This window comes from Neovison vison, chromosome 11 (assembly GCF_020171115.1).
Source record: "Neovison vison isolate M4711 chromosome 11, ASM_NN_V1, whole genome shotgun sequence".
Taxonomy (NCBI): Eukaryota; Metazoa; Chordata; class Mammalia; order Carnivora; family Mustelidae; genus Neogale; species Neogale vison.
In genome coordinates this window covers 188,316,997-188,338,275 of record NC_058101.1, presented here as the reverse complement: position 1 = coordinate 188,338,275, position 21,279 = coordinate 188,316,997, and the positions used below count along the sequence as shown (strand labels likewise).

Sequence of the window (21,279 nt, the reverse complement as noted above, 5' to 3'; positions counted from 1 at the left end):
AAATGCAATCTATTAAATAGCAAAAGATATATACAATGATAAAACCAAAAAGGGATTAATATCCAAAATATATAAAGAACTACAACTCAGCACCAAAAGAGCAAAAAATCTGATTTAAAAAATGGGCAAAGAGGGGCGCCGGGTGGCTCAGTGGGTTAAGCTGCTGCCTTCGGCTCAGGTCATGATCTCGGGGTCCTGGGATCGAGTCCCGCATCGGGCTCTCTGCTCAGCAGGGAGCCTGCTTCCTCCTCTCTCTCTCTCTGCCTGCCTCTCTGCCTACTTGTGATCTCTCTCTGTCAAATAAATAAATAAAATCTTTTAAAAAAAATAATAAAATAAAAAAATAAAAAATAAATAAAAAATGGGCAAAGAGCCTGAATAGGTACTTTTCCAAAGAAGACAGGCAGGCAGCCAACAGACACATGAAAAGATGCTCAACATCAATAATCATTTGGGAAAAGAATGAAACTGGACCACTTTCTTCCAGTTATAAACTTCCAGTTATAAAGGAAGACACAGAATGCAATGTACAGCATAGGGAATACAGTTAATATCCCAACAACTTGTATAGTGACAGCTAGATTTATTGTGATCACTTTGATATATAAATGTTGAATCACTATTGTATATCTGTAACTAGTCTAATAACACCATGAACTACATTTCAATTTAAAAAAAATTGTCTTTGTTTAAATGACCTGTCACCTTCAAGGTTTCAAACAATGCTTCACTTTGTGTTCTAAGGCACTATAGGAAACAAGGCACATCACTGTTTCCAATCCTCAACAATCTGTGACCAACATTAAATACAAAACATTTTCTTACAAATTAGAAACATCTAGAAATATATCCCACTAAGCCAGCCCTATAAAAATAACCTTACATATTTGTTTCTACTGCTTCTACAGTTTTTCTTTTCTTTTTTTTTTTTTTTTTGAAAGTCAATCTTTAAAATGTTTATCTCCCCCTACAGAAGCCAGAAAGAAAACATTCCCTCTCCTCTACACTTTTCCCACCTGTCTTCAGACACACACACTCCCCATTTGACAGTCTCCTTATGGCATCATCTTCTGGCAGCAGGAAGGGAGCAGTGGCGCTGTGCCATTCAGGCCCTCCTCCCAAACTCTGACTATTTTTAGGCCAGAGGCCCCTCTCTGATTCCTAAATTGGCCCTAGATAATCATGAGACAGTGAGAAACCCTTCATAAGCCAGGCAAGTCCCAGTGGGATTAACTGCAAGAATCTCCCAAAGGCTACAAAGGAGAATGCCCTCCCAGGCACAGCAGGGCCATGACCTTTATAGTCCAACCCATCCACTGCCCTCACTTGGCGCAACCAAGGCTGGGCTCCCATTCCAGACATGCAGTCCATAAGTGTCCATACTACCAATAATTTCATCGGGCAAAACAAAACAAAACAAAACAAAAAAACAAAGCGGAGATTTCCTACTTTTATGAGAGTTTTAACCCATTTGCTAGAAAATTTAAAGCAATTCAGTGTTGAGTTTAGGGGTTTTTTCTTACTGAAATGTCATTCCTAATAACAACACAGATTTTGGATTTGTTGACCTTGCAAAGAGGTAGGTATTGATAAAAATATTCAAAGAAAATTTTAGTCACCTTTCAAAAGAAGAATATACCAACATGGTATAATAAAGGTTAAATATTTCCTTGTGCTATTTATAAATATAACCACATACTATAACATCTATAATTGGTACAGGCCCACCAGAAATACTAAATATATCTGATGTTAGAACTCTACACCATCACTGCTACACCTCTATGAAAGACAAGTAGAAGACAAATTTCACGTTAAGTTTAGTTGGTTTTTCCAGCTCACTACTAAAATGAGACGTAAGAAGTTCAAACTAGGTTTGAATACTTGACAACTGAAATTTCAAGGGAGAGCACATCCAAAAAAATAGGAAAAAAAAATACATTCATATATTTCATTTTGTCCCTTTCCCCCAAGGACATCATGTCACATCAAAATTAATCACTTTCATTCATCCCCCATCTTGGATTTTGTAAAGAACAATCTATCTTTTCTGAACCCATGGGTCGACCGTGTAAAAATGTTTGTTCTCCAGATTTCTCCTGATAATATCAAATGAAGACCTCATGAAAATGTTAAGGACAATACAGTGGCTCTAGGATTTGAGAAGAAAAGCTTGATTCAGAGGGGGAACTAAGGAGTAAAGCTTCATTCACTGGTTCCGGCTGTGACATCGACTTATTGGGAGTCTCTGGCCCCGAAGGTAAGCACACCTGTCAGATGTCTCCCCTTCATCCACTCTGGGAATCAAGGATGGCTCAATGTGGGAATGTGCCAGGAGTACAAAGAAATAGAGCATAGACCTCAGGAAGCAAGAAACCCAGCCAAGTCCCCTCCCTTACCCTCATAAGCAGAACAGAATCTCACTGTTCCAAAATTAGCTACTTTTTTTGTATTTCTCAGAGGGGAGTGTAGGAAGAGGAAGCCTATGGGCTCTTAAGAGAATCTGTCCTCAATAGACTTGGAGGAATAGATGGTGTAATTTTTTTTTAAGGAGATTGAATATACAAATTGTTGTGCTACAGAAAAAAAATTGGAAATTCACAAATTGGACTTTGTTTGGCTTTATATTTCTAAGACTAATATATTCAATGCAAAATCTTTAGCTTCATGAAAAGGGTCCAGGTCTGGTTACCAATTATATCACAGACTGACTCCAACAGCCTTTAATATCAATGGCATATCAAAGTCAATCAAAATCCATACTTAGAATTAACTACCCTCAGCAATAAATTCTTAAAAGAAATAATTCAGGGGCGCCTGGGTGGCTCAGTGGGTTAAAGCTTCTGCCTTCAGCTCAGGTCATGATCCCAGGGTCCTGGGATCAAGCCTGACATCGGGCTCTCTGCTTTGCAGGGAGCCTGCTTCCCCCTCTTCCTGCCTACTTCTCTGCCTACTTGTGATCTCTGTCTGTTAAATAAACAAAATCTTAAAAAAAAAAAAAATTCAACGAAAGGAGGACTCCTATACTTAATGGTAATCTGTGGCTCAGTTCTGGCCAAGAAATCTCAAAGTGACCAAAGCCAAGACCTCAGCTCCCATTTGCACGATGGGTGGGCCCTAACAGCATGAACAGCTGGCCCAGAGTTTAAAGGTAGAGACGGATGCAAGAGGATTTGAACTTTGAAGCAGGAGGAAAATGTTTTATCCACATTCACTCAAATAATATTTTTGGAATTCAAGAGTCCAATTTTTTTTTTTTAAGTTAAGAGTTTCAGATCTATTCATGCCTTTCTCTAAATGATTCCGACCCTTATATAAAGTATTTTAATCAGACATTAAAATAACATCTCTCCTTTGGGATGATGACTTTCTAACTTTTACACCTAAAATGTCAGTGTGATTTAACTTAATTCCCATTTACAGTTTAGAAAAATTCTATCCCCACCACCATATAAATGCAAGATGTTACAGTTAGCGACCTAAACTTTACCAATTTTCTTACAATTATTCCCTTAATAATAAAGACTTTCAAGCAGGAGATAATTCCTCTTATTATTTTTAATATTCAGAACCTCCAATTAGCTACAAAAGGAGGAATCCCCTACAATACTAGCTCAGTCCCAGAGAAGCAAAGTGGGAGGTCGCATACTTCATACACCACCCTGCCCGTTTCTGTATCCCTGCTTTGAAGTGACCTTTTACTACAAGAACTTCCATTCATTCAACAAATATTGATTACTTGCCTAAGACATGCCAGCTGCTCTGCTAGGGACACAATGGTGAAGACAGTCCCTGTGATTAAGGAGCCTTCAAAGAGCCAATAGTTAAGACCAGAGGGAGCCTGGGTGGTTCAGTCGGTTAAGCAGCTGCCTTAGACTCGGGTCATGATCCCAGGGTTCTGGGATCGAGCCCCACATCGGGCTCCCTGCTCGGCAGAGAGTCTGCTTTTCCCTCTCCCTCTGCCCATATAGCTCTGCCTACTTGTAATCTCTAGCACTCTGTCAAACAAATAAATAAAATCTCTAAAAATAGTTAAGACAAGAAAGTACAAGTAAATAATTATAAAAACTGCAAAAGCAGAGATGCAATGCAGCCTAAGGGAACCCAGAGCGTAGACTCCACTGGTGTGGACCTGGAGAGAGAGAGTGACCGAGTGGAGCTCCCTGAAGAAGAGGGAGCTTGGACTGAGGATGAGGAACAGGCAGCTGAGTGGCTGAGCCTTTCAGATCCTGTCAACCAGCAACATTTCCCTCCAAAAATCTAAAGGAACAACACAAGAAAGTTGGGTTTTAATTTTGTCAGTAAGGACCTTTAGAATATTGTGGAGGTTCACTGACATAATAGCTGGAAAATCTAAGGCTTTGAATGTCAGTGACCTGTGAGAGAAAATGCTGTGTAAACACAGTGTTTGGCCCATCAAGACTATCAAGTGGGGATTGTCTCTCTGACACATTGTCAATCCCTCCTTGTCCACCCACAGTCCCAGAAGTATGCGAGGCCAGGATGGGGGAGAGCAGGCAGCGACCTCTTCCGCAGACAGAGATAAGGATGTCAGCACACAGCGCTTCCAAGTCTCCAGAATGTTCTCACAGTTGTCTCCCAGGTGACAGCCCCATAGCATAGACAGGTCCCATGAGGACTTCCTATGCCTCTTCCCCTTTTATAAATCTTCCCTGAAGTTGAGGATCTTGCCCAAATGCCTAAGAAACATAGTTAATAAGTAACAATGGATATTAAAACCCAGCTCAAATGTGTACCCTCCGTGTCTTTCCCCCTTCCTTCCCACAGCTAATAAGGTCAACGAGCATTTGCTGCCACAGACCTAGCTCTGCAGAACTGCTTACACGTGGAGGGCACACGTTACTCATGGAGACCTCCCTCATTTACTCAGCTTCTGGGCCACCTACCTGGCTTGGACAAGTCAAAAGTCATTTTGTCCTCATTTTCCTCCTCTGTAAAAACTGAAGCAACAGTAAACAATCCATTTCTTAGGGTTGTTTTGAGGTTAAATGAAATTCTTGGAAGATTTCTAACACACACCATTGTCAGTTGCTACTGCTACACTGTCAACAACCTTGTGAAACAAGCTTTATTATTATCCTCACATTAGGACCAGAACTTAGCAGCTCGTTAAGTCAAAGCAACTTTCAGGGGTGATGGACATGTTCTAGAGTTCCACAGTTGCATAGATGGAGGTCATTTGTCAAGACTCATATTCAGGGCGCCTGGGTGGCTCAGTGGGTTAAGCCGCTGCCTTCGGCTCAGGTCTTGATCTCGGGGTCCTGGGATCGAGTCCCGCATCGGGCTCTCTGCTCAGCAGGGAGCCTGCTTCCTCCTCCTTCTCTCTCTACCTGCCTCTCTGCCTACTTGTAATCTCTCTCTGTCAAATAAATAAATAAAATCTTTAAAAAAAGACTCATATTCATACACTTAACCTAGGTGCATTGCACGGTACTTAATTTTATATCAGTTAAAAAAATGTGGGGCCACCCAGGTGGCTCAGTCAGTTAAGTGTCTGCCTTTTGCTCAGGTCATGATCTCAGGGTCCTGAGATCGAGCCCCACAATGGGTTCCCTACTCAGTGAGGAGCCTGCTTCTCCCTCTCCCTCTGCTTACCGCTCCCCCTGCTAGTGCTCTCTGCCAAATAAATAAGATCTTTAAAAACAATTTGTTTTCATATATCATGTGGCCAGTGAATAGCAGTATGTATATTCCCTAACACATCTATTAACTCATTTTAGCATCTAAAGATTTCCTGGTTCTTGTTCTATAATCTACTTTCCAACTAACCCTTCCTACAATAGTGAAAATCTTACATGTTGACAGCACCAGCTACCATTCTGAGATGATCTTGTGGACTTCCAATCGGACTTGCAGAGTTTTATGTTTTACGGTTAGCTCCTGCTAACACTCACCTAGACCCTCCTACAGGCGTAGGTCTCTATCTATGACCCTGTAAGGGCACTATAGGCCCAGACCTAAAAAAATCACTTTGAAAACGAGTTCAGGACCATATACCAGGTACCTAGAGTCTCAAATCAAGAGATCTTGGAAAATCTGAATTAGGAACTCAGTCTAGGTCAGCATTCTTCAACACTTTTTTTTAAGCAGTTTACTAAACGCATCGTCTAGGTACTCCTGATAAAAAGGTGAACAAAATTAAGTTCTTGTCAGGATTACATCATCTTGTTGATAGGAATTATTCCATCATAAATTAAGCTTTTTCAGGAGAATTGGTAAGAAGTAGAAGAGTCAAAAAAAACAGTAAGACTAAGTTCCAGAAAACCACTGAGCCCAGAGAGAGATGGCAGTTCCTCTAACGTAAGCAACTAAAACCCGACCACCATCTGCACACAAGGTCTAGCAAAGACATTGTCAGGGGCTGTACAGTCTGGCTGAAGAAATAACTTGGCGTGAAGACTCTGCCTTCTTTTGTTTCTAAATTATACACAGCTGGGTAACGGAATTACCCAAAAGGTAGCACAGGTTGTTGGAGGGAAATGGGGTTAGACTGGCTACACCGGGCATAGCTTCAAAGCTACAAGGACTTGTCTCCCTGAAAGTGTTAAATGCCCAGGAGAAGCTCCTTGTTTAGAATCATTCAGATTGGGACGCCTGGGTGGCTCAGTCGGTTGGACGACTTCCTTTCGGCTCATGTCATGATCCCAGAGTCCTGGGATCGAGTCCCGCATCAGGCTCCCAGCTCCACGGGGAGTCTGCTTCTCCCTCTGACCTTCTCCTCGCTCGTGCTCTCTCTCACTGTCTCTCTCTCAAATAAATAAATAAAATCTTTAAAAAAAAATTTAAAAAAAAAAAAAAGAATCATTCAGATTGCCGTATCTTCTCAAAGTCCACTTGGCGAAAAGGAAATAATTTTCCATCTGAATCCTGCCAAGACCAGTTGAAAAAGTGTGTGTGTGTGTGTGTGTGTGTGTGTGTGTGTGTGTGGTGTTATGCAAGTTGGCACCTCACACCGTATCTCCCAACCTTTATTAAACAGCCACTTCCTGTACCTTTTACTTGGAAAATGATTACCTGTATTAGGCTTTCCACTGGCAACTAAGTTCTCTCACAGAAGGTCAGTGTATGTATAGATCTAACTCCTAGGGGCTGTGCAAAGGAAGAAAAAGTCAACTCCCTAAAATGGCCTGCTTGCCAAGTCCTAACATCGTACATTCCTTAGAAGTCATTTTGGTAATACAGAACTGCTGACCTTTAGGGCTAGAAAGCAGGACTGATACTCAGGGTGTAACTGTGGTTTTATGGGACATTCTCTTCCCCGTTCTGACAGACACCGGGCCTCACCTCCTAGTTAAATTTCTACCTGGGATTAACTCCATCTGTTCAAGAATTACCTGCCTCCATGTAGCTTAAAATAAAGAAATAGGATTCAGTATCTCTATAGAAAAATGTGCTTCAGAAAAACAAGTATTAGTCCCTGTTCAACATGCATGACCTCGGGTGCTACCTGTAAAATGGGTACATTTTACAATGTAGTATTGAACCATCAAATGATTCAGAGGACTGTTAGAATCTTATTTCGTGCTCTCTGAAACAGTGTGAAACCTGAAAATGTCACAGAAATTTCTGTAACTATCAGTTTTCTGTTTGTGCCACTCATCTTAGTGGCTTACAGGATTTAACATTCTGTTTTACGTTCTGCAGTTAGATGATGGAAAAATAACAAGCCAGAATTCCAAGCAACGTCATCTGAAATGTTATATACCCAAACCAGTCCTGCTTTTGATCCTACTTCAGCACCAGTATGAGGAAAATCCTAGCAATAGTGATTACTCTTTATGGCATGAAGAGTAGTCAAGTATCGGTATCCTACCAGGAGCGTGGGACAAACCAGGAGAGAAGACCCAGGTCCTAGTCCTGGTTCTAGAACTTACTCGTTGTAATACAAAACACTTATCCACATAGTTCCAGTCAATGTCCTCCTGTATAAGACAGACCTTTACCTCACAGGTTGGTGTCCAAACTGAACAGAAAGGTCCTTATGTCCTGCTTATAAGGCACTATCCAAAAACATACATTATTTTAATCTTATTTGTATGTGTATGAGAGAGAGGCAATTCTAGATTATTCATCTCTATATTGATTATTAAAAAAAAACATAGCTCAAATACATCAAAATATCAGCAACTCCCTAAACTGGAACCACAGAAAACCAAGAAGTAATAACGCTAGAATCTGAAAATAAATATTCTCAATGGTTAACTGGTAAAAACCAATTCTTTTTAAGCAAGAAAAGAAATCAGGCTCCTGTGCCTGGAATCTAATTCTCTGCAGAGAGCACCAGCAGGCCCCCACTACCACCTTCTCAAAGCTCAGTTGAGGAAATGAAATGAAATTTCCCAGCTGTCAGTCACAAGAGGTGCCATATGTTTGGCACTGTGGTGTAATAAGCCCAAGCAACGTCCCAGTGAGGGGACAGGGGTGCAGAAGGAAGAAAGTAACTTACTGAATCCATGCAGCTAACACAGCTGATCTCAGACATAAGCCCAGCTTGGTCATATTTTGAAGTCTGTGCATTCCCCATTATATTCTGGTACCAAACGTACTGGCGACCAGTAACATTTTTTCCATTTCTATTAACAAAGTATGTCTCCAAGATTTCAAACTGGACATCAGGGTGAGCAAAACTAGCTCAATGTTGAAATACCACTTGTATTATTCCAATCTTAATGAAAACAGGGGGAGGGGCATTATCCTGCCTTGGAGTCTGTACTTAGACCACTTAAGGAGAAAATGATTTTCATTTGATTATGTACCTATAAGGTTTCAAATGTTAAGTGTTCAGCCTAACACAATATAACCATTCTGTAACTTAACAGTCGCACCTGCAATATAAAATCATTTAAAGTTCTTTATGAAAAGAGAAATGCAGGATTTTTCCTATGTCCACCCACATTTTATTGATACACCGACTCCTCTTATACTGGAAGGAAAATGTACTAGTAAATTCCTTTGCATAGTTGCCATTAGTTTCTCTATAAAGCACTATCAGCAGTTTTTAAGCCTTAAATAAAAAGTCAACTCTTAAGAGTAAAATTCAAATTCAATAGCCAGCAAGTCTTATGGCCCATCAGAAAGTTTTACAGAAATGCAAGACTACTCGGAAACAAATCTTACATGCAAAGAGAGAAATCAACCCCAGACCAAAAATTCACCCAAATTACTTTTTAAAACATAATTACATATTTCTCTAAACAAGAAACAGCCCAAGTCTCTAAGAGAAATTGTCAATTGGTGACTGTCTGCACCAATGGAGAATGTAGTCACTTAGAACAAGTGGAATTAATTCCGTACAAGTATTTGCACATGGGTTTGCCAGATGTTCGGAGAATGGCACTTCATAATAAAACAGAATTATAACTTCGGAGGAATAGGAACCTCATACCTTCCAGCTCTAGGTTACCCTAATGCATGACAGCCCTGGCTTGCAGAAGGGCACAGGCCTCTCTCTGCTGGCTGAGGCTACCACAGAGAGTGAGGGGAAAGTGGGAGGGCCAGGACAGAGAGTCTAGAAAAGCAAGCAGTAAATTATGATCTCTGGCTTAAAAGACCTTCTAGTAGCTGTGACTGACAGAGGAAAGAATTTCAAACTCCCATGCCATTAGTGCTCAGAGGATTTATTCCAGGCTCCATCTGGCACAAATAATTATAAAAGTACAAATGTACCCAACGTAAGGTTTAGACCCTATCCTCGAGACGCTTACAAGTTTTAAGAAAAACCTATTGCAAGAGGTCACTAAGAAGATTATCCGGAGCAAATAAGTGAAATTAGACCAGTGCTAGGTATCCTGCTTCGAGACAATTCTGAGAATAATCAGGATCCCTGATTAAGGACAAAGATTCTTTAGATGACCAAAAATGTCACAACAGGCTTAGCTTTACCAAACTTTGGTCAAGGTAGCAGGTGGAATTTCCAACATATGGCACAATGTTCATAATCTGGGAAGGATATTTCTAGAACTCTCAACACTACCATTTCCAAAACCACACTTTGGGGAGTTTTCTGCTGACTCTTCTGAAAACTGGAGCCAAATTTTTTTTTCTACATCTGTGCCCTTCGACCTTGTGATGCTGGCCCATAGGAAGTACTCAATTCATGCTCTGAAGCTTACCAAACTTCAGCTTCTAATAGCAAAGATTCTCCTTCATGCCTTTTATTTACCATTTAACATGTCAACATAATCATAACTATACACTCTGCATAAACGATTGCATTATACAGAGTCCAGATTGAAGAGCTAATAAAACAAGTGCATTTTTCTTGCAAGTAGAACAATTTACCCTTTTTAACCCATTTCTCATTTCTCCAATCCTTCTGACTCCCTCACCAACAAGTAGGAATTCCAGAACCCTGCCTTGAATCACAATCCATTGAGCTTTCACAAAAAATTTAAAAATTTTGTTTTAAATTCTTAAATTCACTCTTAAGAGTGAAAATAAGGACCTTGATGGCTTTAAACCCCTCTTTCCATGGCATCTTACCCCTAACCCTGGTGTCTTCGCAATCTGTTTTCTTCCCAGTCTGAGCTTTCTTTTGCTGTGTGAACAGTGTGGGAAGCTGGCCAGGTCCACCCTCCCACTTAGCATAACTTTTACTGAAGCACAAAATCAGTACGATTTCAGGCAAAATTAACACAAACTGGAAGTAATTTCCCGGCAACCACTTTGCCCTTTGCAGCTAGTTTGAGAAACTTACAACCTGCACGTGATCTCCTTTCACGCTCAAAAAGAATGGAGTCAACCCAACTAAAAGTAAACCTGTCTCCTCAAAAGAAATTAAGAAACTTTAAACCTATTTAGTTTTATAACTTCAAAATGAAATAAAACTTCCATGTAAGAATAATGGTAGGATATGGGATTTTTACCTTTACTCATGCAAGTAATATGTACACAGAACACTCATAAGCTTAGACATAAGCCTATTACCAAGATGTAAATATAGTTTGCCTTTAAATATTTTCTCTTCAATATTGGGCTTGCACTGCAGACTACGGAAAACCTACCAGCTTTAATGAATGCCTAAAGTGGTTTTGGAATCAAAGATGTATATGTGAAAATGGAATTCTGAAGTGCTTGAAAGCTATTTACCTAACACCTCAAGATTTGACCTTGTTTATTATTCTCTCTTTGTTGAGCAAACCTTCTTTTCCTTGATTGTGTAAACATCAGGGCAATCACAAATTGCAAAATACCTTATGGTGTATGAAAAATGAAGTTTTATTGTATCTATCTACATAGTAAAGATTAGCCCCCAAATCGGTCAGCCCCAAAATAGAAAAGGCTTTTTCATCTTGAGCCAAGTGAATAAGATAAAATCATGCATTAATATCATGGATAAATGCCCACATGGAATAACAAGTTCTGATGTCAAATAATATTGCAGTCACTTCTTTAAAAAAAAAAATCAGAGCAATCCTGTGTAAACTTGATTTAGAAAAATACATCATTAGAAATAGTAGTTGCCAGTCGATCTCAGGTACTGGTTATAACTGATTTCCTGAAGTGGTGTATGGGAAACCCTGGTTAAAGCAGGCCTTTCTGAAAAAAAAAAAAAAAAATTCAGGTTGCCTAATCCTTTCCCTGGAGCATGGCCTCACTCATTCTCGGTCACTCCTCACCTCTCCAAAGACCACAGCTGCCGCTGTCCAGGTCCCTACCAAGTAAGCAGGGGCGTTACCTTTCACCAGAGGAAATTTGGGCTCATTTTTACATGCCCTAAAACGCACACAACACACCCCAGCCTTATCCTTGGGGCTCATGTATAGTCTGGTGGCTTACTTGTGGGCGCTAGGCAAGGCCTTTAAAAAGTCTTCCATAGTACAGAAAGATAACTCAAGTTACGCTTTTGTCCTCCACCTCTTCAATTTCATCTGCCAATAGGGTTGGAAATCTGCGAAAAATTTTAAACTACATATACATCTGTCTAGATATCAAAAAAGGACTTATCAACAATTCAGTATGAACTATAATAATGATCGTACAATCTGGCAAGACACTACTACTACAAATAAATAAAAATAAAGATATAGTGAGCCTAATCACATATTTACAGAATCACAGAACAGATCTGAAACATTTTTATTCCCTGGGATCTAAAACTTTGCTCTGACTTTGAAGAATGTTGTTCCCAGTAGTATATAGCATATATAGTGTATGTATGTATATGTATGTGTGTGTGTGAGTATATATGTATATAAATATATTTTTTATATATAACTATGTCTTATCAGCAAACCCAATCTGGTTTGCAATGGTCTCTACTCTAGGACATGGAGGTTGTTCTAATGGATTTTAAAGGAATGTTACTCAGAATGGGCGGGGGGGGAGGGGGGGGCGGTCAATTCTTTTAAAAGTTCGCCACTGTCACCAAGTCCTTAAGCTATGATTCAGAAGTGTTACTTTTGTTTTTGAGAAAGTCAGCAGACTTGACTACATGAAAGTATAGAACATGGCTAAGTCAAAACCACTATAAACTCATGGTATTGTCTTTATAAGGCCAAGACATCTTTATAAAGCCAAAAGTCTGCAATACGAAAGGCAAAAGCTTATTATCAATCCATAAAAGTTCTAATAAATTGGAAAACACTAATATCCCAGGAGAAAAAAAATGGTACTACATTCATTAAAAAGGCAATAAAAATGAAAAATAACTAAAATTTTTCGGTATGCATGATTTGTAATTAAAGAACTGGAAATTTAGGTATCAAGAAAGCACTGTTCACTTATAAAGCTGGAAGAGTTCATTTTCCTTTTAGAAATGAGCCCCCCTCTGCTCAGCAGGGAGCCTGCTTCTCTCTCTCTCTCTCTCTCCCTCTCTGCCTGCCTCTCTACTTGTGATCTCTCTGTCAAATAAATAAATAAATCTTTAAAAAAAAAAAAAACTAACAAGAATACCATTACACAGATACTCTCAGAGTGTTGGTGGGATCATACTTGGGTAAAATATTTTTTTGGAAAGCAAATGGTCCATCTGTATCAAGAGATCTCTGAGCCAAAAACTGTATTTCAAGGACTCCATCCTAAGTAGGCCCTGTAGACAAAGTTTTATAAGGGATATTTGTTGTAACAGTATATATTTAATAGTAATTATAAATAAAAGTTTAGCTTATAAATAATTTGTTACCTTTATTTAATGTAATAGTACGTAGCCACTAAAATAAGACTCTTAGAGAACTGTAATGACCTGCAAACTCTTCCCTCTTGGTTAAGCAGGGAAAAAAAAAAAAAAATATATATATATATATATATATATATATGTATATATATATGAGCATGCAACAGTATAGCTGTATAAACTACAGAAGTAAAAAAAATACATCTCTATCTATTAACCAGCATGCAGAAAACACTGATTTTATTTGGGTGGTGGAATTGTTTAATTCCTACTTTTTTAATAACTGACATACCAAGAAAGAAATCTAGCTAGGATTTTATAATGCTATGAAATAATCCAAAAGTGTAACCATGTATTATTTATATATAATTAAAAGGTGCAGGTCTTCTGCAAGCACTATTTTCTCCAGAATGCTGATTTTTGAGAGGGAAAAGTTAGCACAAGTAAATAATATATATTATTTTAAACTCAATTCCACTGTTTTTTTTTTTTAGGATAAATAGTTCTAATCATTTTTTTAAATAACTTTTCCTATGGACTACTATATTAAAGAAAAAAAATCAGAGCATCTTACACATGGCAAAGCACTACTCAAATAAGGCATCATTGGTTCAATTTAAATTGTCCATCATTTCCCGCCCTAATTAACCCTGGAAAAGAAAAAAGCTGGTCTACAGTATTGCATTTCCAAACTCCAGTTTCTCTTCGAGTTAACCACACACTGCTATCTGGGTGTATCTAGACTCCTAAAGAAGGTCATAGTTTTTCCAAGCAGCAGCGACTCATTTCCTTTTTACTCCCCTCCCTCCTAGAGGGCCTGCCCAACTTCCCCCTATTCCTAACACCTGCACCCCACCCTCCACCCCCAGGGCTAAGGATTTAGTGTGCTGATGATTGAAATCCCATCACCTGGCAAAACAGGAACCCTGTCATTCCCTGCGTTTTGCCTAAGACTTGGAGTTCAATACGCTGGATTTCCTTTCTCAGCACACAAACTGCTACAAAGTCAACAGCAGTTAACAGAGTAGGTGAAACTTTATGCAAGCTGAATGATTTAATCTCTCCATTCTCACTCCAAAATAAATTATGCTAAGTCAAAGTCAACAAACCGTTTGGTTATTTGCCAAGAGTACATCTTGGGAAAGAAAAGAAGAAAAAAAGTTAAGATAATAAGTCCCATCATTACTGTAGAGTAGTAGTCCATCAGGTGACTTCTACTTAGGAGTGGATTTTTCTAGAGAGCTAGGAAAGCACAAGTAAGCCGCAGGAAGTAGTAAGGCTCGGGACGAGAAGACCTTGGGAATTGCAGCAACCTCATTAATGCCACATTTCAGCCCCGACTGCTTATGCTGAGAATGGGCCCAAGCGAACCGCAACCGGAGAAGGCTGGGACAGCAGGGCCCTGGCGGGTCAAGTATCTGGTGGGCGGCTTCCGGCCTCAAGCATACGCCTGTCAGTCTGTGTCTACGGTAAACCCCTTCGGTCACTTTCAAGGTGACAGCTACTGCGATCCGCATGGGTCCCCGCCGCACCAGCTGCGCGAACCCCACGTGAGACCCGATCTCCGCAGCCTCCGCTCCAGTGGGGTCGTCGCCCCACTTCTCCCCCAACGTTGGCACCCAAACCCCTAGAATACCCGCCCCCCCCAAAAAAAAACTAGTTCCGTCACCCTATGACGGTCGCATTCACGTTGTCCTATCCACCTCTCGCCCCCCCCACCCCCACCCCGCCCCGAGATCTCCACCGCGGGCAGGCTGGGCAGCGGCAATCTTCTCTACTCCGCACTTACCCGCAGCTCCTCCTCCTCCTCCTCTCTCTCCTCCTCCTCCTTTTCCCGGGAGCCAAGACGCAGAGTAGGGGAAACCGGGACAGAGAGCCCCGGCGCCCTTCGGATCCCGGACGGAGGCGCTTCGGGCCCCCCTTACGGAGACCCGCGGTGCAATCAGTGCCCGGCGGGCAAGGTCTGCACCTGGGGACACCCGGCTCGTCCCTCACCCCACCCCTGCACGCCAGCGGCGACGGCAGCTGCCAGGCGGGAACCCGGAGTCCGGGGCGCCCCAGCCTCCCCGCCTCTCAAGCCGCTGGGGGTGGAGCAAAGGCGGGGAGTTCGGGAAACTTGTAAATAGAAAGGCTCCGCCGCCTCTACCCTGCTCGCCCGCTGCCACCCCTTCCAAGCTGCCCCAGCCTGCACCTAGCTGCTGGAGACAAAGGGCAGGCGGCGTTCAAGGGTGGGGGGGGGGGCGGTGCGCCCAGAGAAACCGGGAAGACGCTCGTGGCTGTACCTCGGAACGGAGGCCCCGGAGACTCCCGCCGCGCTCCGCTCAGCTCCGCTCTACTCTGCAGATTGGCGGCTTCGACCAGCCCCGTTCACTCCTTTCTCTGGCGCTCCCGCGTCCGGATCCCGAAGCCCCGCACGTTCCCAGGCTAAATGCGGACGCGCCCCAGGCCCGGGGCGTCAGCCCAGGACTGCGCTGCACCTGTTGCCACGTGCAACGCGGCGCCCAGCGGCGGCTGCCAGCGCACCTGGATGAACCGCGCGTCCCCGAACCACGCAGGTCCCCGAGGGCGATTGGAGTTCTGCCGACTGCGGTTCTTGCCCCCTGTTATCCCTGCGAGCCCTCAGGCTTCCAGTGAGCCGTGGGGCATTGCAGCGAGGGCGGGCCGGGAGTGGGGGTAGGGAGTCGGGCGGTTTGCAGACTTATCAGGGCGGAGGTTTGCTAGGAACCCGCACTGATTGTCTCTTCAAAGTGACCGGCTCCTGGTCTGTTTTATCTTCGTACTACTAAGAAGTTTATTAGCACACACCTATTAAAGATTAAAGAAATGAGCTCCAGCTGTTAGATCTTGGAATACGAAGTGGAAAGAATACAACACCAGGGAGATAATAAACGAGGCCCGACCCACTTTTCTCTGAACCCAGATGAAGTCTTTCTTTGCTAAACGGAATGAATTTCATCTATATTTCATCTATTAGGCTCATAAAATATTTTCTTCTATAGACATATTTTTAATTCAACGCTGTCCAGAAAATGCTATTCCACTTGCAAGAGATGTTAAGGTTATTGAGCCATTAAGTGTCAGACGACCTGGGCCCAAATTAAAAATAATAATAATAATAATAATAATAAACCAGTTTGGATTTGCTAAAAGCTTAAGAGAGACTTTTTCAGAGAATTAATCCGAGAGCATTGTATTTGACTAAGTTTTCTATGCTAGCAACATTAGATCAACTAACAGATGCATTGCCATTTATAGTTGCAAAGCATTTTCACAATGTCCCAGTATTTCCTCAACAAGACCCGGGGTAAAGAGGTCAGATTATTATCGACATATTTCAGCTGAAGAAATGGAACCTCAGAAAGGTCAAGGAACTTACTCAGGGTCACACAGCTAGTGAGAGGTAGTGCAAATTCATCTGGCCTAATTCATGATCTTGTCTTTTTTATTGTGTTATGTGCCAACTTGCTTTTGAAGTACTTGCTGCAAAGACAGACATGTAACTAACATATCTATGACTTCATAGGAATATCATTATTTTTAAAGAGATACAGCAGTAACCACCATTGAATGATTCTTATGCAAAAGCACCAAAACAAACAAGCAAACAAACAAAAAATCAGAAAAACAAACGTACTGATAGTTACTGCAAGTCATGAGGCAATTATGCTAATTAGCAACATGCCTCCTTCCTAAATAGAATAGTCCTAGTGTTAAACATATCATTTAATCTTTATAACCCTCATGTGACCCAAATGATTCTGTCCAATCCCCTACAGTTCTATTGTGTAGCTTAGTTTTATCTATAAATACAGAACCTGTTTTACTTCATTTTTCTAAGAGATAGATTGAAGCAAAGAGGGGGAAAAAAAAAAAAAACCACCTCTCCTAAGTAATTACAAGCAACTTTTGTGGTCATTGGGGAATCTGAAACTTACCTTCTAATTGCATGTTCATAAAAACAGAAGTTACCTTCTAGGGACATCTTCAGGGACTTTATCAAGGCAAATATGCTTGAAATGGAGCCTGCTGACTTTTCTTTCCATCTTGGTTCTGGGCATATTGCCATATTCTTGATCTCTGAACTCCAATGCTAACCTGCTACAGACACCAAGAACAGTATTAAGGGTCAGATTATACTCCACATAATTTAGGGATCCTTTGTCCTTAACAACAACAACAACAACAAATAGCATAATTTTTTTTCCTGCACTAGAAAAAAGCAAATTACAAGCACATTGAAAAAACACTTTTTCATTTATCAGAACCACACAGATTAGAAAGTTGGATCACAACTGTGTGCTGGTAAAGTGTGGAGAAACAGGCAGTCACAGCACAGATGTGCATGTGAATCAGAATAACTCCACTGAGAGCAAGTCATGCTACAGAACAAGATTTTAAATGCACATGTCCTTTGAGTCAGTAAGTCTACACATAAGAATTGATCTTACCACACCCAAGAAATGGTAGATGTGTATAAGCTTATCCATTTCAGCATTGTTTATAATAACAAAAGATTGAAAAAAAGTATAGTTTTTTTTAAAGATTTTATTTGTTTGACAGAAAGAAATCACAAGTAGGCAGACAGGCAGGCAGAGAGAGGGAGAAGCAGGTCCCCGCTGAGCAGGAAAGCCTGATGTGGGGCTTGATCCCAGAACCCTGAGATCATGACCTAAGCTGAAGGCAGAGGCTTAATCCTCTGAGCCACCCAGGTGCCCCAAAAAGTATAGATTTTTTTAAAATTTTATTTTGCTTTATTTTTTCTCAGTGTTCCAACATCCATTGTTTTATAGATTTTTTTAAATAAAGGACTGGCAAGTTACAAAACAGCCATAAATGACATCCTATGAAGGCTTAAGAAAAGAATGAAGAGGCGCACGCAGGTGGCTCAGTTGGTAAAGGGTGAGCCTTTGGCTCAGATCGTGATTTGGGGGTCCTGGGGTCAAGGTCATGAGCTCCCTGTTCAGCAGGGAGTCTGCTTCTCTCTCTCCCTTTGTCCCTCACCCTTCCACACACACTTGTGCACTCTCTCTCTCTCTCTCTTTCTCTCTTGCTATCTCTCAAATAAATAGATAAAATCTTTTTAAAAGAAAAAGAATGAAGAAAAACTAATAGAAAAATTTCATTTGAACAATGTGTTACTTGGCAATGTTAATAAGCCCTGCTCTATGTTCTAGTAATTAAAAAACTAAAAAAATTGAAAGCTCTTTGTACTCTTCTGAAATGATCTCCAAGATACATTATGTACACAATTTTTAAAAGATGAAAAACAATTATCTAATAGTATGCTACATTTTCTATTAAAAGGAAGGAATTATATACACCTGTATGTAAATGTGTGTGTGTATGTATTTGTTTGTATAAGCATAAACTGTCTCTGAAAAGATATCAGAAACTGTTAATATTGGTTGTAAGTTAGGAAGGAAACTGGACAGCTGGAGGGCAGGATTTGAAGAGAAACTTTTCACTAGATATAATTTTGTATTTTTTAAATTTTTAACCATGTAAATAATAATACCTATTCCAATATTTTAAAATATTTCACTACCTGAAGTTTTGCCATCAAGAATGACCCAAATTCTCTCCCTACTAATTTCACTTACAGATAGAAGTGTCGAATTTCTCATACATTAATGGGGAAAAAAGGAAATTGCTTAATTGATGCTTTCAAACTATTTCTTCCCTAGTTTATCTAACAAGAAAGTATTCAAAAAATAAAAAGTAAATAAAAGAAAGTATTCGGTACATAAAATTCTAACATGCTGTGATTGTGGTAAAAATGATGACTTAGCAAATCCCTTGGAATTTTAACATTGACTTCTCCCTGGGGTAGAGCTTTCAGTTCATTTTCCCAAAGTTGCACTCACTCAACCAGAAATTGGGGAAAAAAAAGAAAAAAAGAAAAAGAAAAAAGAGTTCCGGGCTTAATTCCCGAAGGGGAAACTCCAATACATTGATTTAAGTGGTAAAGAAGTAATTTCATGGGAATTCCATGGTATCATTTTATTTTCTTCCCAAACCTGATCCCTTTTTAAAAATTTCTTACTTTATTCTTATTTTGGTATACTTATACCAGCACCTCGCTGAATGGGGGGTTTGAATAACTCCGAAAGACCGGCACAGTAAATTTTATAAAAATAAATATTTGAAAGTATACACTAGGATCCAAGGAAAAACATTCAGGTAAGGGTAAACATACCATTGAGTAACCAAATTAAACCACTGAGCTTCCTGGTAGCCAGGTGCCCCGACCAGTTACATAATTGCCATTCCAAAAGGGGCTGATAGTTCCTGATGGGAAGCAAAGCTCTTCTTAGCACTAATTTCAAAGAGAACATTTTTTTTCACTCATGTTTCATATCAAGACATCCTGGATGGAAGGCAACAATATATTGTACATAAACAGTAAGGAAATTCATGTACTTCTTTTTCATAGTGGCTTTGAATAAAAAACCGAAGCATTTATCCTAAAATTCAACTCGAAAATATTTACCCAGTCAGGGACCAAGCCAATGTAAGTCAAGCCCTATGACAGCACAACGGATCAAGGACTGACTGTAAACAGACATTCGTATATATAGCAGTTCTTCCATATATGTTTTTGAAAGTCAGATATGCTCATGGCAAAATTCTAACGTGTCTACAAATCCTTTGACTCAGAGTGAGACTCAGTTGTTTTAAACAACATTCCAGAAGTTTTCTAGTCAGCCAACCATCTCAATAGGTACTAAAGAACTGTAGAAGTGAGAAGACCCAGAATGCTGGCATTTTGTGATACTGTTGATGACCTATTTCTTCTTTCTGTTGTGAGAACACATATATTTCAAACAGCCACATGACATTTAATTCTTGTGTCCCAGGATGGTAAGACACCCACGGTCAAATACATGGACTGACTTGCTATAGCAATGATTGCAAGAAAACAGCATGAGAGCAACCAATAGTCTTGATTTATTCACAAATATCTCCTGGGTTTCTAATCATCCATCCTTCTTCCCAGTGGACTTGGAGACTTGAGTGGACTCTCCCATCAATATTCTGGAAGGGTAACTGTCAGAGCAGGAATGTTCTTATGTAGAAGTCTGCAGATTTGTAAATCAGGTATCTCAAGAAAGAAATTTCCTGTTGCAAATTCAGAGCAGTAGCAATAATAAGGAAGTAGAGTTTCCTCTTACAAGAATGACCTGAAAACATCTGAGAAACTCGTTCATCCTCCCATACTGTGGAACAGCATACTGTGGAACTGTGGAAGTCCCACACCGTGGATCTGCAACAGACCTTCTATTCCATTTATAGACTCTGCAGAAGGAACCATTCTGATAGCGCGATGCCAAAATTATCCCGGCTCACACACAAACAACTTGTTCTGCAATTCTACTTTTGACCTCTTCGTATTAGGAAGAAATTAAGAAAAATATGGCACCACCAGTTTGTTATGCAACCACTTTGAAAATGTTTACTTTGAGTGGTTAAATTGTCATGACTAAAGAAACTACTGGTGTGCGTAATCTACTCTTGACAATGAATCACAACTGTGTCACACTTGGAATCGGTTAATCTTTGCTCCAATCAGTCGGAGTCTTCCCTTAAAAAGAAGGATGTATTTTTAATTTCAAAGTATTTACTGCTTCATGACAAATATAATAACAAGTCTGTGGCTTTGAAGTCTCATACCTTTGAGACTATCACAGTCTACTTAGACTTATTGACTTTACTTTTAATTTATGCCTCTGGCCTTGTTCTCTTGCCCTTAGCGAACTGAGGGAAGCCTTCCATTTTGCCCCCATTCCCCTTGGGCCTTGCTAACTGATCAGTGATCTTCTAAAGAGAGTGCAAAGAATGCAAAATCCATGAAGCCTAATGGGTTCAATGGTGATGCATCGTGACTGGTGCCCAGCATCCAGACCTGATCTACTGATTGACTCTTCATGCATTCTTTCTGCACCTTCTAGTCCTGATTCATAGCTAAGGATCCATGCTTGACACTGAGATCTTCCTCCTTGCAAATGGTATGCGGTCAAATGGGCTTAGTGCTCCAAATTCTAACAAATGTTTGCAAATCATAATGACTTAGGTAGGAAGAGCCGTAAATTAAATGAACAACAACAATTAGCCTTCAAGATGTTACACAAGCATTCCTCAGACTA

The 21,279-nt window shown here is 40.5% G+C and overlaps 1 protein-coding gene across 5 annotated transcripts in view; it reads right to left on the bottom strand.

Moving 5' to 3' along the window:
- MTUS1 (microtubule associated scaffold protein 1) overlaps positions 1–17,128 on the bottom strand; it is a 168,988-nt gene extending 151,860 nt beyond the window's left edge. For 2 of the 5 annotated variants that reach the window (XM_044225496.1, XM_044225501.1), the window contains exon 1: positions 17,071–17,127. The gene's annotated coding sequence lies outside the window, so the exon portion shown is untranslated. Of the gene's footprint in view, positions 1–14,924; positions 15,136–15,417; positions 15,607–17,070 lie in introns of those variants that run through there. The other 3 variants (XM_044225500.1, XM_044225497.1, XM_044225499.1) reach the window with 3 other exon arrangements.
- Positions 17,129–21,279: the final 4,151 nt, after the last annotated feature.